Source organism: Loxodonta africana, chromosome 12, assembly GCF_030014295.1.
Source record: "Loxodonta africana isolate mLoxAfr1 chromosome 12, mLoxAfr1.hap2, whole genome shotgun sequence".
Classification (NCBI taxonomy): Eukaryota; Metazoa; Chordata; class Mammalia; order Proboscidea; family Elephantidae; genus Loxodonta; species Loxodonta africana.
The window spans coordinates 92,362,804-92,377,504 of record NC_087353.1 but is presented as its reverse complement, the minus strand read 5'-3'; the positions used below and the strand labels follow the sequence as shown (position 1 = coordinate 92,377,504).

The following is a 14,701-nucleotide window of genomic DNA, read 5'->3' as shown; positions in this document are numbered from 1 at the left end:
TGTGGAATGACAGCTCTGCCAGGTAGGACTTGGTTCCCGTAGAATGGGAACCTCCCAGGCTCACAGGAACAGGCACCTGAGGACATCCAGTCACACTCAGATTGGCCTCCTCCCCCTTCTCCCGCTCTCTAAAGAAGCTTTCTAGAAGGAGACCCTGTGAACACTCGGGGCCCAGGCACACCTTTGATCTCCCTGCCAGCCGACAGTCACAGGGCCCTTGAGAGAGGGAGGAAGACACAGACGGACAGAGAGGGAATTTAGGAAGTCTCCCTTCCTTTTTTTTTTTTCTTTTTAATCTCTTTAAATTTTCCTCCTCCTTTTTTTTTCTCTGAGTGTGAAGTGATGTTCTTGCAAATCTGTTACAAAATTCACTGTGGAGCGTGTTCTGACATGGTTGTTCAGAGGAAGACAGAGTGGATGCTGATGATCGGTCATTCATCACACTCACCCTGAAACAGCCTCCTCCTTCAGGCCTCCCCTCATCTGGGGGCTGGACAGGCCAGGCAGGAGAGGGGCCGGGTGCAGAGGGGGAGGGGCCAGGTGGGGCACAGGGCAGGCCCTGACCCATACGCCTTACCTGGGTACCCACTCTTCCTAGAGGATAGGGGCAGGGGTAGGCTGGGCCTTTATGATACATGTATAAATGTTGTTGATGGGTTCTGTTGAGTTGATTCCGACTCATAGCGACCCTGAATGATAGAGTGGAACTGCCCCGTAGGGTTTTTTTACGCTGTCATCTTTATGGGGGCAAATCACCAAGCCTTTGTCCCATGGAGCCGCTGGATGGGTTCAAACCACCAACCTCTCAGTTAGAAGCCAAGCACTTAGCCATCATCATATACATGTATATATGTAAACATGTTGTCGCCTGCCACCAAGCCAGCTCCAACGCATGGTGGCCCCGTGCACAACAGAACGAAACACTGCCTGGTCCTGCCCCATCCTCACAATTGCTGGTATATTTGAGTCCATTGTTGCGGCCACTGTGTATTTTGAGTCCCTTCCAACCTAGGGGGCTTATCTTCTGGCACTATATTGCGCAATGTTCAGTTGTGATGCATGGAGTTTTCATTGGCTAATTTTCAGAAGTAGATTGCCAGACCTTTATTCCTAATATATATATATGTGTATCTATTATACGTTTATCTTATATGAATTATGTATATAAATATATGTTTGTTAATGTATATATATACATAAAAGTATGTTTGTTTCTACACATACACAAATGTATATATATGTGTGTGTATATATATATGTATGTATATATATGAGGAAACCTTGGTGGCATAGTGGTTCAGAGCTGTGGGTACTTACCAAAAGTTCAACAGTTCAGATCCATCAGGCGCTCCTTGGAAAAACTCTATGCAGCAGTTCTACTCTGTCCTATAGGGTCACTATGAGTTGGAATCAACTCGACGGCAATGGGTTTGGGTTTTCGGGGTTTTTTTTTTTTTTTTGGTATATGTATGGAAACCCTGGTGGGGTAGTGGTTAAGAGCTACAGCTGCTAACCAAAAGGTCAGCAGTTCAAATCTACCAGGCGCTCCTTGAAAACCCTGTGGGGCAGTTCCATTCTGTCTTATAGGGTCACTATGAGTCAGAATCAACTTGACAGCAACAAGTTTGGTTTCTTTTTGTATGTATATATATCTGTAAAAGGAGCCCTGGTGATGCATGGAGCCTTGGTGACGCAGTGGTTAAGCGCTTGGCTGCTAACCAAAAGGTTGGAGATTCTAACCCATCCAGCGGCTCCACAGGAGAAAGACTTGACGATCTGCTCCCTTAAAGATTAAAGCCTAGAAAACCCTATGGGGCAGTTCTACTCCATCACATGGGGTCGCTGTGAGTTGACATCAGCTGTACAGCAACAACATGTATATATAGATAGATGTATATATACATATAAAACCAGCTGCCGTTGAGTCAATTTCGACTATAGTGACTCTATAGGACAGAGTAGAACTGCCCCATAGGGTTTCCAAGGAGCGCCTGGTGGATTCGAGCTGCCAACCTTTTGGTTAGCAGTCTAGGTCTTAACTGCTATGCCACCACCAAGGTTTCCATATATACATATATGTTGTATATATACATATATCTACATATATGCATCCAAGAAGCACTCATGGCACAGAGCTGAAAGCACTTGGCTGCTAACTGAAAGGTTGCCAGTTTGAACCTACCAGCTTCTCCATAGGAGAAACATGTGGCAGTCTGCTTCGGTAAAGATTTACAACCTTGGAAACCCTGTGGGGCAGTTCTACTCTGACCTATAGGGTAGCTATGAGTCGGAATTGACTCAACGGCAATGAGTTTGGCTTTTTGGTTTATATATATATATATATATAACGTCATTTTTTTAACAAAGAAAAATAGGGGAAACTTTAGTCAAGATTTAAGTGACAGCAGCTAAAGGACCCTTTCAGCTGGAACAAATCTGGATCTTTCTTTTCTGCTGTCAAATAGCAGCCCTAACCCAGTGCAGATTCTAAATGTTGTCTGTGGGTTTAGCGACGGGGTAGTTTCAGTAATTCCCAAGAAGTGTGTGTCTGTGCCAACTCCGATTAGTCACACTGGCTGGAGTCTCGTTCCCTCCCTCCCAGTGCTCACCCAGCTGCGGTCTGGGCCTCCTTGCACTACACAGGAGCATCACCCTCCTTGCCTGGAGTGGAGGGTGCCTTGTTGCGGAGTCGGGGACACCATGCCCCAGGGGACTGGAGTGGCCATCTGCAGACCCCCATGTGCAGAGGATCCAGCTCTGGGCTTGGCTGTAATGATCATCTCATCACACCCCGGCTTTGTGTCTAGAAGTCACCGCCCCCACCCAGCTTTCAGAGCACACATGTACCTGAGACCTGAAGATAGCCCGAGGGGGTGGGCATGCTGCTCACCACCCCTTCCAGGCCGACTCGTGGCTCTCAGGCCATGGAAAGCAAGGGCCAGCATCAGCCTGCTCTGTCCAGTACAAACCCACTTCTTTAGCACTGCAGAGGCAGGGAGTGCAGAGCCCAGCTGCTGGGTCCACAGACAGGCGGCAGCCTCCAGGAGGACACAGCCCTAAACGCTGCGTGGCCAGGTTCTAGGGTTTTGTGGAGGTGCTGAGCCCTGGCTGTCCAGCCAGCACGAGACACCTCGGTTTGACGGAGAGGCCAGGACCAAGCACAGGGGCCTCTGCTGCCATCACACATCTGCCACCTCTAGCTCAGTCCGGAGGCTGAAGAAGTAGATGACGGCTGCTCCCTCTAGTAGTGACCATAATAATTGCAGTAAAAGCTGTCGTTGTTGTTGTTGAGTGCCATAGAGTCAATTCCAACTTACAGTGACCCTGTAGGACAGAATAGAAATGCCCCGTAGAGTTTCCTAGGCTGTAATCTTTATGGAAGAAGCCCTGGTGGCTTAGTGGTTAAGCCCTCAGCTGCTAACTGAGAGGTCAGTGGTTCAAACCCACCGGCTGCTCTAGCCTCTTTGCAGGAGAAAGATGTGGCAGTCTGCTTACATAAAGATTACAGCCTAGGAAACCTTATGGGGCAGTTCTACTCTGTCATATAGGGCCAATATGAGTCAGAATTGAGTCGACAGCAATGCGTTTGGTTTGGTTTAATCTTTACGCAAGCAGATTGCCAGGTCTTTCTCCTATGGAACAAGTGGTAGATTTGAATTTTTAACTTTTCAGTTAGCAGCCGGGTGCTTAACCATTGCACCACCAGGGCTCCATGTTGTTTTTGTTAGCTGCTGTCTCGTTGGCTCCCTACTCGTGGTGACCCCATACACAACAAAATGAAATGCTGCGTGGTCCTGCATTATCCCCACGATGGGCTACAGATCAGACTATTGTGATCCATAGGGTTTTCGTCAGCTGGTTTCTCAAAAGCGGGTTGCCAAGCCTTTCTCCCAAGTCCACCTTAGTCTGGAAGCTCCGCTGAGGCCTGTTCAGCGTCATAGCAACACGAAAGCCTCCACTGACAGACAAGTGGTGGCTACGTGTGAGGAGAACTGGCCCGAAATCAAATGTGGGCCTCCCACGTGGCAGACAAGTGGCACCATTTTTTTTTATCACTTCCTGTGGGCCAGCGCTTTCTCTGAGTTTCTCATTGAATTCTAATTGCAGCCCCAGGAGGGTTTTTGAAATAATTCGTATTTATCTTACGGAGGAATAATGTGCGCGCAAAGAAATGCATCCATTGTGAATGTACAGTTTAGGGGCAGGAGGAACCCAGGGAACCCAGAGGTAGGGGTAGCTCCTCAGGGCACAGGTAACTTGAAGTTGCATTATCTGTAGAGCATTTTACAATAGGAATCAAACTGAGGAAAAGTCCACCTGCTTTTTATCATCACCATACGCCTGCAGTCCTGAAGAATGCCGGTAATGAAATATACCTCCCACTACCTTCCCCCCACCAGGTGCTACAGGTGAGTTCTGACCCTCATGTGTACACACACACACACCCACACCCACACCCACACACGCACACACACACACACACGTCATCACCACAATAAGGGATAGAGTATATCCTACAGGATTTTTTATTTTTTTACTTTCTAAATTACTATATAGCAAAATTGACTTTTTTTCTTATGATGTACAGTTCTACGAATTTTATGTTTTTTTCCCATAAAAGTTTTTTTTATTTTTCATGATTGTTGTTGAGGATATACACAGCAGAAAAAACACCAACAATTTCTGCATATACAATTCAGTGACATTGATTACATTCTTCGAGTTGTGTGACCATTCTCACCGTCCTTTTCTGAGTTGTTCCTCCATGAACTCACTGCCCACTATGATTCATGTCTAATCTTCCGAGTTGCCGTTGTCAGTTTGATCCTGTACAGATAGATCTTTAAAATGCATAATACTCAAGGTTTGGTTTTAAGAAGACCTCGGGATATTTTTGTTTAAGTTTTAAAGATTTAGGGCAAAAGTTTTGGGGTTTCATCCAGCCTCAATGTCTCCAGAAGTTTTATGAGTTTTAATCACCCCATAATCAGGATATAAAATCATTCCATCACCTTTAGAACTCGCATACGCTCTCCCTTTAAACTTATCCCACCCACGTGCTCATACCCCTGGCAAACTGACCTGTTCAGGTATAGTTTTGTCTTTTCGAGAACTCCTATAAATGGAATCATAAGATGTATAATCTTTTAAGACTGGCTTCTTTCAATCAGCACAATGTCTTTGAGGTTCATCCAAGTTGTTACACGTATGAAAGTATTATTATTCTTTTATTGCTTAGTAATACTCTATTATGTGGATATCACAGAGGTTTTTTTTGTTATTGTTGTTTTGTGCTTGTAGTTCATTCCCCTGTTGAAGGACATTTGTGTTGTGTACAGTTTTAGGCAATTATGAATAGAGCAGCTATAAACATTTGTGTACAGGTTTTTGTGAACATGAGTTTTTATTTCTCCAGGGTAGCTACCCAGGAGAGGAATTTTTAGGTATACATGAAGCATATGTTTGTTGTTGTTGTTGTTGGGTGCCATTGAGGTGGTTCCAACTCCTGGCAATATTGTCTGTAACAGAACAAAACGCTGCCAGATCCTGTGCCATCCTTAGAACCGTTGCTGTGTTTGAGACCATTATTGCAGCTACTGTGTCAATCTACCTCCTTGAGGGTCTTCCTGTTTTTCACTTACCTGCTGCTTTACTCATACTTTAAAGTGTATGTGTAGTTTTGAAAAATGGGTTGGCAGTTTCTTAAAGAGAAATGCGTGAGAGTTCATGTTACACCACATATTTGTCAGCAGTAGGTATTGTCCATTTTTTCTTTTTAGTCCTTCTAGTGGCCATGTCTTCTCAAGCCGCCTTTTGAAATCTTCTGTTCAGCTCTTTTACTTCATCATTTCTTCTTTTCACTTAAGCTACTCCACATTCAAGAACAAGTTTCAGGGTCTTTTCTGACATCCATTTTGGTCTTGTCTTTCTTGTCATTTTAATGACCCCTTGCTTTCTTCATGTATGATATCCTTAATATCATTCCACAACTCATCTGGTCTTTGGTCATTAGTGTTCAACAGACTTCAGAAGGCAGCTTGAGAAGACTAAGTAAAATATCACAATGAAATGTGAAAAAACCTGGAGTTAGACAACCCAAAGGGAAGAATATGTTCGGCATTTCTCAAGCCGAAAGAACTGAAGAAAAAATTCAAGACTTGAGCTGCAATATTGAAAGATTTATGGGGAAAATATTAAATGACACAGGAAGCATCAAAAGAGGATGGAAGGAATACACAGTCTCACTGTACCAAAGAGAACTGGTCAACATTCAACCATTTCAGGAGGCAGCATATGATCAAGAACTGATGGTCCTGAAGAAAGAGGTCCAAGCTGCCCTGAAGGCATTGGGGGAAAAGAAGGCTCCAGGAATTGACAGAATACCGATTCAGATGTTTCAAGAAACGGATGCAGCACCGGAAGGGCTCACTCATCTATGTCAACAAATTTGGAAGACAGCTACCTGGCCAACTGACTAGAATAGATCCATTCCAAAGAAAGGTGATCCAACAGAATGCAGAAATCATCGAACAATATCATTAATATCACACAGTAGTAAAATTTTGCAGAAGATCATTCAAAAGTGTTTGCAGCAGTACATGGAAAGGGAACTGCCAGAAATTCAAGCTGGATTCAGAAGAGGACATGGAAACAAGGAATATCATTGCTGATGTCTGGTGAATCTTGGCTGAAAGCAGAGAATACCAGAAAGATGTTTACCTGTGTTTTATTGGCTATGCAAATACATTAGACTGTGTGGATCATAAGAAATTATGGATAACATTGCAAAGAATGGGAATTCCAGAACACTTAATTGTGCTCATGAGAAACCTATACATAGAACAAGAGGCAGTCATCCAAACAGAACAAGGGGATGCTGCGTGATTTAAAGTCAGGAAATGTGGGTCAAGTTGTATCCTTTCACCATACCTATTCAATCTGTATGCTGAGCAAATAATCCAAGAAGCTGGACTATATGAAGAAGAATGGGGCATCAGCTTTAGAGGAAGACTCATTAACAACCTGCAGTGTGCAGGTGACACAACCTTGCTTGCTGAAAGTAAAGAGGATTTAAAGTACTTATTGATAAAGATCAAACACCACAGCCTTTGGTATGGATTACACCTCAACATAAAGAAAACAAAAATCCTCTCAACTGGTCCAATAAGCAACATCATGATAAATGAAGAAAATATTGACGTTGTCGAGGATTTTACTTGGATCCACAATCAATGCCTATGAAAGACGCATTGCATTGCTGCAAAAGACCTCTTCGAAGTGTTAAAAAACAAAGATGTCATTTCAAGGACTAAGGTGCGCCTGACCCATTCCATGGTGTTTTCAACTGCCTCATATGCATGTGAAAGCTGGACAATGAATAAGGAAGACAGAAGAAGAATTGATGCCTTTGAATTAGGGTGTTAGCGAAGAGTATTGAATATACCATGGACTGCCAGAAGGAAACCCTGGTGGCGTAGTGGTTAAGTGCTACGGCTGCTAACCAAAGGGTCCGCAGTTCGAATCCACCAGGCGCTCCTTGGAAACTCTATGGGGCAGTTCTACTCTGTCCTATAGGGTCACTATGAGTCGGAATCGACTTGATGGCACTGGGTGGTTCTGGGGCCAGAAGAATGGACAAATTTGTCTTGGAAGAATTACAGCCAGAATGTTCCTTAGAAGCAAGGATGGCAAGACTTTGTCTCACATACTTTGAACGTGTTATCAGGAAGGAAGAGTCCCTGGAGAAGGACATCCTGCTTGGTAAAGTAGAGGATCAGTGCAAAAGAGGAAGACCCTCAACAAAATGGATTGACTCAGTGGCTGCAAGAATAAGCTAAAGCATAACAATGATTGTGAGGATGGTGCAGGACCAGGCAGTGTTTGTACATAGGGTCGGCATGAGTTGGAAACGACTGCACGGCACCAAACAACAAGTGGGCATGTAGTGTCTCTCATGTTGGTTTTTGTGTGCATTTCTCTAATGGCTACGACATAATGGCTAAGCACTCAGCTGCTAACAGAAAGATTGATGAGGTTCAAACTCCTCCAGCAGCTCTGTGGGAGAAAATACCTGGTGATCTGCTCCTATAAAGATTACGCCCTTAGAAACCCTCTGGTGCATTTCTGCTCTGCCCTATAGCGTGGCTGTGAGTCAGAATCGACTCCACAGTACACAACTATGACAACAATGGCTACTGAGGTCAAACAACTTTTCATGTGCTTATTTGAAGTGCCTGTCCAATTTTTTTGCTCGTTTTTTTAAATTCAGTTTACTTAATGTTGAGTTTTGCAAGTTCTTTTATATTTTGGATATAAATCCCTTGTCAAATATGTGTCTTAGGCTGAGTTCTCCAGAGAAGCAAAACTAGTAAAGTATATACGTATATATATAGAGACAGATTTATATCAAGAAAATGGCTCACGTGGTTGTAGAGGCTAGAACATCCCAAGTCCATGGGTCAGAATATAGGCTTCTTCTGATTCACATAGCTGTAGGGCCTGGTGAACCCAAGATCAACAGGTCAGAGAGCAGGGCACTTACTCACAGGCTGTGAAGATCAGAGAATCCCAAGATCGGCAGGCAAGACCACAGGTAAGCTGCTAGCTCAAGTCCCAAGAACAGGAGGTCAGACAAACAGGAGCCAGCTGCCCCCACTAGCCTTGCCAGAATGTCCACTTATATTCGATGCAGGCCGCAAGCCCAAGGAAACTCCTTTCAACTGATGGGCTTCTCACAGCAGATCCCATCATGGAGGTGATCACGTTATAACAAATCTCACCATGGAAATGATCACATCACATGACAAACCACTGAGAATCGTGGCCCAGCCAAGATGACACACAACTTGAACCATCACATGTGATTTGCAAATATTTTCTCTTATTCTGTAGCTTGTTTTTTTGTTTGTTTTAATTCTCTTAACATTGTTTTTTCTAGAGCAAACATTTTTAATTTTGATGATACTATCTTAGTTATCTAGTGCTGCTATAACAGAAATACCACAGGTGCTTGGCTTTAACCAGCAGAAATTTACTCTCTCACAGTTTAGGAAGCTAGAAGTCCAAATTCAGGGTGCCAGCTCCAGGGGAAGGCTTTCTCTGTTGGCTCTGAGGGAAATTTCTCATCATAAATCTTCCCCTGGTTTAGGAGCTTCTCAGTGCAGTGACCCTGGGTCCAAAGGACACGCCCCACTCCTAGCTCTTCTTGCTTGGTGGTAATGAGGCCCCTCTCCTCTCTGTTAGCTTCTCTCTTTTATATCTCAAAAGAGATTGACTCAAGATACAACCTAATCCTGTAGAGTGTGTCCTGCCTCATTAACATAACTGCCTCTAATCCTGCCTCATTAACATCGTAGAGGTTAGGGTTTACAACACATAGGTAATTACGTCAGATCTCAAACTGGAGGACAGCTACACAATACTGGGAATCATGGCCTAGCCAAGTTGACACACATTTTGGGGGGACACAGTTCAATCTATAACAAAGTCTGATTTATTAATCTTCTCTCTCATGGAACTTGTTTTTGGTTTCAAATCTAAGAACTCTTCAGCTAGCCCAAGGCAGCAAAGACTTTCTCCTGTTCTTTATTCTAAAACTTTTATAGTTCTACAGTGAAGCATGTGATCCATGTTCGGTTAATCTTTGTGCAAGATATGAGGTCGAGGTCGAGGTTTACTTTTTGCCTACGGGTGTCCAATTGCTCCAACACCATTTATTGAAAAGGCTCCCTTTCCTCCACTGAATTGCTTTTGCACCTCTGCCAAAAGTCAGTTGGGCATGTTTGTTGCTTCTATTTCTGGACTGTCTGTCTTGTTCTTTTGCTCGATGTGTTTATACCTTTGCCACTGCCTTGGTTACTGTAACCTTATAGTTAATCTTAAAATCTGGTTCTATGATTCCTCCAATTTTTTTACTGTTGCAGAATGGTTTCAGCGATTCTCATTCGTTTGTGTTTCCATATACATTTTAGAATTAGTTCGTCTGTATCTACAGATATTCCTGCTGAGATTTGGATTGGTATTGGGTTAAATCTATGTAGTTCTATTTGGGGAGAATTAACATTCTCCTGATTGTGAGTCTTACAATCCATGATCACCATATGTATCTCCTACTTCTCTAATTACTTAGGTCTTTGATTTCTTTCATCAGCATACAGATTCTGTACATGTTTTGTTAGATTTATACCTAAGTTTTTCCTTTTTTTTTTTTTTTTTTGGTGCCCTGGACATTTTGAATATCACATTACGTGAGGCTGTATGTGTTGTGTGAACCCTACAAAGACTGTCAGCATCCTTGTGGCAGCTGTCCATCAACCCAGTTAGGTCCAGGCCTCAGGCCCCAGCATTATGTGAGGAGGTGACAATGTCTGTTTGGGTTTCTAGGCCTTGACCATGATTCTCTCCCCTCTCCAGTGGGCACTGCCCAGCAGCCAGTCTGGGGCCTTGGGAGAAACTGTTAGTGGATCCATTTCTTGGTGTTGGGCACACTGACTCGGGGAAGACCCTCATACCTGCAGCTCTGGGGTGAGCCTGGGAGAGCGGAGCAACTGTACGGAATCTCTCTACCATCTCCCTGGCACATTCAGAATCCCCAGGCCACCCCTTATGGGCCTTGCGGTGGCTCTGTGGCCTCTACCATGTGCGTCCACGACTGGGCCTGCGTCCAGCCCAACCAGAGGAGGAAGAATGCAGCAGGAGTCTGCTCCATCGGGTGGGGAGGAATCCTCTCCTTCAGGGCTTAGGCCCCTGCGTATCCTGCTGCTGCTGTACCCTCTCTCAGTGAGCTCACAGTTTTCCCCAGAAGAAAGGAAAGCTGCTTTCACAGCACAGAAACCAGCATTACTGATGTGAGTTTGCTCTCTGACAGCCCGGATGGGGTACAGCCACTTTGTTAATGTATCTGCAGCTACACAGACATACGTGTTTGAATTTAGCCCTTGAGAGCAGCGTGCTCACTGGTCTTCAGAGTCCACAGTGCCCTCCTTGTAAAGAGACCTGGTAGGACTTCCCCTCAGCCTCACACTCAGATGCAACACCCCCCGCCCCCCGCAGAAGGCGGCTTCTTCAAGGTGACCTTGGAGGCTGGGCCCACAACCTGCTCACTGAGACACGTGGGGAAGTGATCTCTCATCTGAGCCTTTCCCTCGAAGGAACACAATGGTTAAGAGCAATAAGACCTAGGTAGACCACGTACCAGCTGGGGGCTCTTGGGTGTCACTGGACTTCTGTGAGCCTCAGTTTCCTCTTCTTTAAAATGGGATAGTAGTAGTACTTCCTGGTTGGACTGGACTGAGGACTGAATGAGTTGTTCATATACACTTAGCACTTCCTAGGTGCCTGAGATTCTTCCCAGGTAAATGTCCACTGCTACCTGTCATGTAGGATAGGTCTCACACTGCATATAGCTAACTTCCTGTCTCCCATCCTTAAAGGAGCTGGGTAGTGCTGGGCACCCCACTACCCCTCTGTCAGTTTGTGGCACTGTGGAGGCTTGCGTGTTGCTGTGATGCTGGAAGCTATGCCACCGTTATTTCAAACACCAGCAGGGTTACCCATGGTGGACAGGTTTCAGTGGAGTGCCAGACTAAGACTAGGAAGAAAGGCCTGGCAATCTACTTCTGAAAATTAACAGTGAAAGCCCTATGGATCATAACAGAACATTATCCAATATAGAGCTAGAAGATGAGTCCCTTAGATTGGAAGGCACTCAAAATGCAGTGGCCACAACAATGGACTGGAGCATGTCAACAATTGTGAAGATGACATAGGACTAGGCAATGTTTTATTCTGTTGTACATAAGGTAGCTAGAATCAGAGCTGAATGGATGGCAGCTAATAACAACAGTATTGGGAATTGGTCAGATGTCTTGGTGGCCAGGAGCTCCCATCCCAGGAGGCAGCTCGTTCCCCTGCTGTTGCTGAGTCTGGTGCACGTGTAAATGCTGCAGCACACCTGTGCAAGGCAGATTGCGATGTCTGTCCGAGTCTCAGATACACACACCCTCTGACCAAGAACTCCACCTCCAGAAGTAACTCCTGCAGGTGTCCTAGTGCCTGTATGAACAACCAGCTTATTGCAGCGTGGTTTTTTCTTATAGCTTTATGGAGGTTTAATCGACACACAATAAACTGTACATATTTTAAGTCAATAGCTTGATGAGTTCTGCCATATGTATACACTCAGGAAGGTCTTTGCTCAGTAGTGAGCAAAATCAGCTGTAGACTGAGCACTGCCCTAAGGCAGACAGGCAAATCAGAAAAGCAAGACCTGAAAGGATCAAACTCTTTCCAATAGCAAAGCTCAAGAAGATTTAGAGAAATTCAGAAATATCCAGCACCCAACAAGCTCAGGCTCACAATGTCTGCCATCCACTCAAAGATTACCGGGCACTGAAGCGTATGGTCTGATGAGTTTTGATATTTGTATACACTTGCGGAAACATTGCCACCATCAGGACCGTGACCTGTCCACTACCCCCTACCATTTCCTCTTGCTTGAATGTAAACTCTCTTCCTCTTCTTCCCTCCCACCCCCAAGCACCCACCTATCTGCTTCTAGTCATTGTAGATTCTTTGGATTTTCTTGAGTTTTATATAAATGGAGTCACACTCGAAGGAGTATGTGCTCTTTTTGTCTGACTTCTTTCAGTGTCATTATTTGGAGCCATCAGTGTGCACACATCGATGCTTTGTTCTTTTTTATTGCTGAGTAGTATTCCACTGTGTGGCTATACTACAAACTGTTCATGCATTCGCTTGTGGGTGGACATTTGGCTTTTTTCCAGCCTGGGGGTGTTAAAAAGAAAGCTGTTGTATTTTACAAATATAGTTATTATATAGAAATATACTTTCCTTTCTCTTGGACATATATCTCTATTTTTAAACATTCTTTTTGTCTCTGATTTGTTTCTGATCATTTCTGTTGCTTTCTCTTAAAGCTCACTGATTTTTCTTTTGCAGTCAGTGTCCAACCAATCATTAATCCCAACCGGCGTGTTCTTCATCTCAGACACTGTAGCTTCCACTGCTAGAAGTTTGATGTGGTCTTTTTAAATGTGTTCCATGTCTGTACTTAACTTTCGAGCACATGGAGTATGTGGTAATAGCTGTCATAATGTCCTTGTTTGCTGACTTCAGTATCTGTGCTGTTTTTGGTAGGTTTCAACCGAATGATTATTCTCATTATGGATCATGTTTTCCTGCTCCTTTTGGTGCCTGGTAATCCTTGAGTGGATGACAGACATTGTAAACTTGAGCTTGTTGGGTGCTGGATGCTTTTATATTCTTGTGACTCTTCTGAGCTTTGTTCAGAGATGCAGTTAAGTTTCTTGGAAAGAGTTTGGTCCTTTCAGGTCTTTTCTGATTTGCCCTGCCGTCCTGGACCAGTGCTCAGACTATGGCCGATCATGCCGGCATTGAGCCAAGCAAGACCTTCCCAAGTCTCTACCCAATGCCCTGTGAATGACGTTTTCCCATCCGACTGGTGGGAACCGGCATGGTTTCTGTTCCTGTGTGAGTGCCAGGTGTTGTTGTTGGGTACCTTCCAGTCTGTTCTAACTCATAATGACCCCACGAGACAGTAGAACTGCCCTACAGGGTTTTCTAGGCTGTAATCTTTGTGGAAACAGATCACCAGGTGTTTCTCCCATGGAGCTACTGAGTGGGTTTGAGCCTCCAACTTTTTGTTTAGCAACCCAGTACTTAAGTGTTGCATCACCAGGGATCCTTTCCTTCGCTTTAGGCCTTGACGACTTTTATTACTTTTAAACCCTGAGAGTATGTTACTTATTCAAAAATTTAAACTTAAAAATGATGATAGCAATAGAAAGTTCCTTATGGTAAGCTAAAGCCTGCCCCATTCCTATCCCAGCCACAGTCTTGGTTTTACACTCTGGACCCACAGGGGACAAGGGGACTCCCCATGGGCCACACTTCAAGCCTGCTTTTTTTCCTCTTGGTTTTCTCCTCTCTAGCTCATCAGTGCCTTTCATACCCAACACTGGAAATCTTTTCCTGTCTTCTCATGGATTCTGTAGACTTTCCTCAGGTCATTTTCTTGTTTCTCAGTGTCCTTTTAAAGTATACTGTCACTCATTCCAGGATGGACAGATGGGCATGGGACACACTTAGATTCCTGCACGTCCCACCTCCTGTTGGTTTTCGCTTGTGCTTCCTGTCTGATTGTAGTCAACTGCGAAAGTCTTTTCCATTAGAATACATGCCGTTGGTGGGCTCTCCCATCTTGAACTTGCTTCATTTTTGCAATTTTTTCTTCATTGTCATTCCTTGGCTCTTGGAGTTTCATGTATTTATATTGGGGCACAAAACTGCATTGCGAGGTCTAACAACACTTCACTTTTCCATCACCAGAGCATAAGACTTTTCCAGCATAGGCTGCGGCTGATACCTTGTGCTTGGCCTTCTGTCTTCTTTATCTAGTGCTGCTATAACAGAAATACCACAAGTGAGTGGCTTTAACAAACAACAGAAATTTATTTTCTCACAGTTTTAGGAGGCTAGAAGTCCAAATTCAGGATGCCATTTCTAGGGGAAGGCGTTCTTTCTCTGTCCATTCAGGGGGGAATGGCCTTGTCTCTTTTCAGCTTCTATTCCTTGGCTCCTTGGTGATCTTCATATGGCATGGCATCTGTCTTTCCCCATCTGCTTGCTCACTTGCTTACTTGCTTGTTTAATCTCTTTT

The 14,701-nt window shown here is 44.3% G+C and overlaps 1 protein-coding gene across 8 annotated transcripts in view; it reads left to right on the top strand.

The window, feature by feature from the left end:
• The window catches only part of MAD1L1 (mitotic arrest deficient 1 like 1), a 492,384-nt gene that overhangs the window by 283,070 nt on the left and 194,613 nt on the right, over window positions 1-14,701 (top strand). The window lies entirely within an intron of this gene.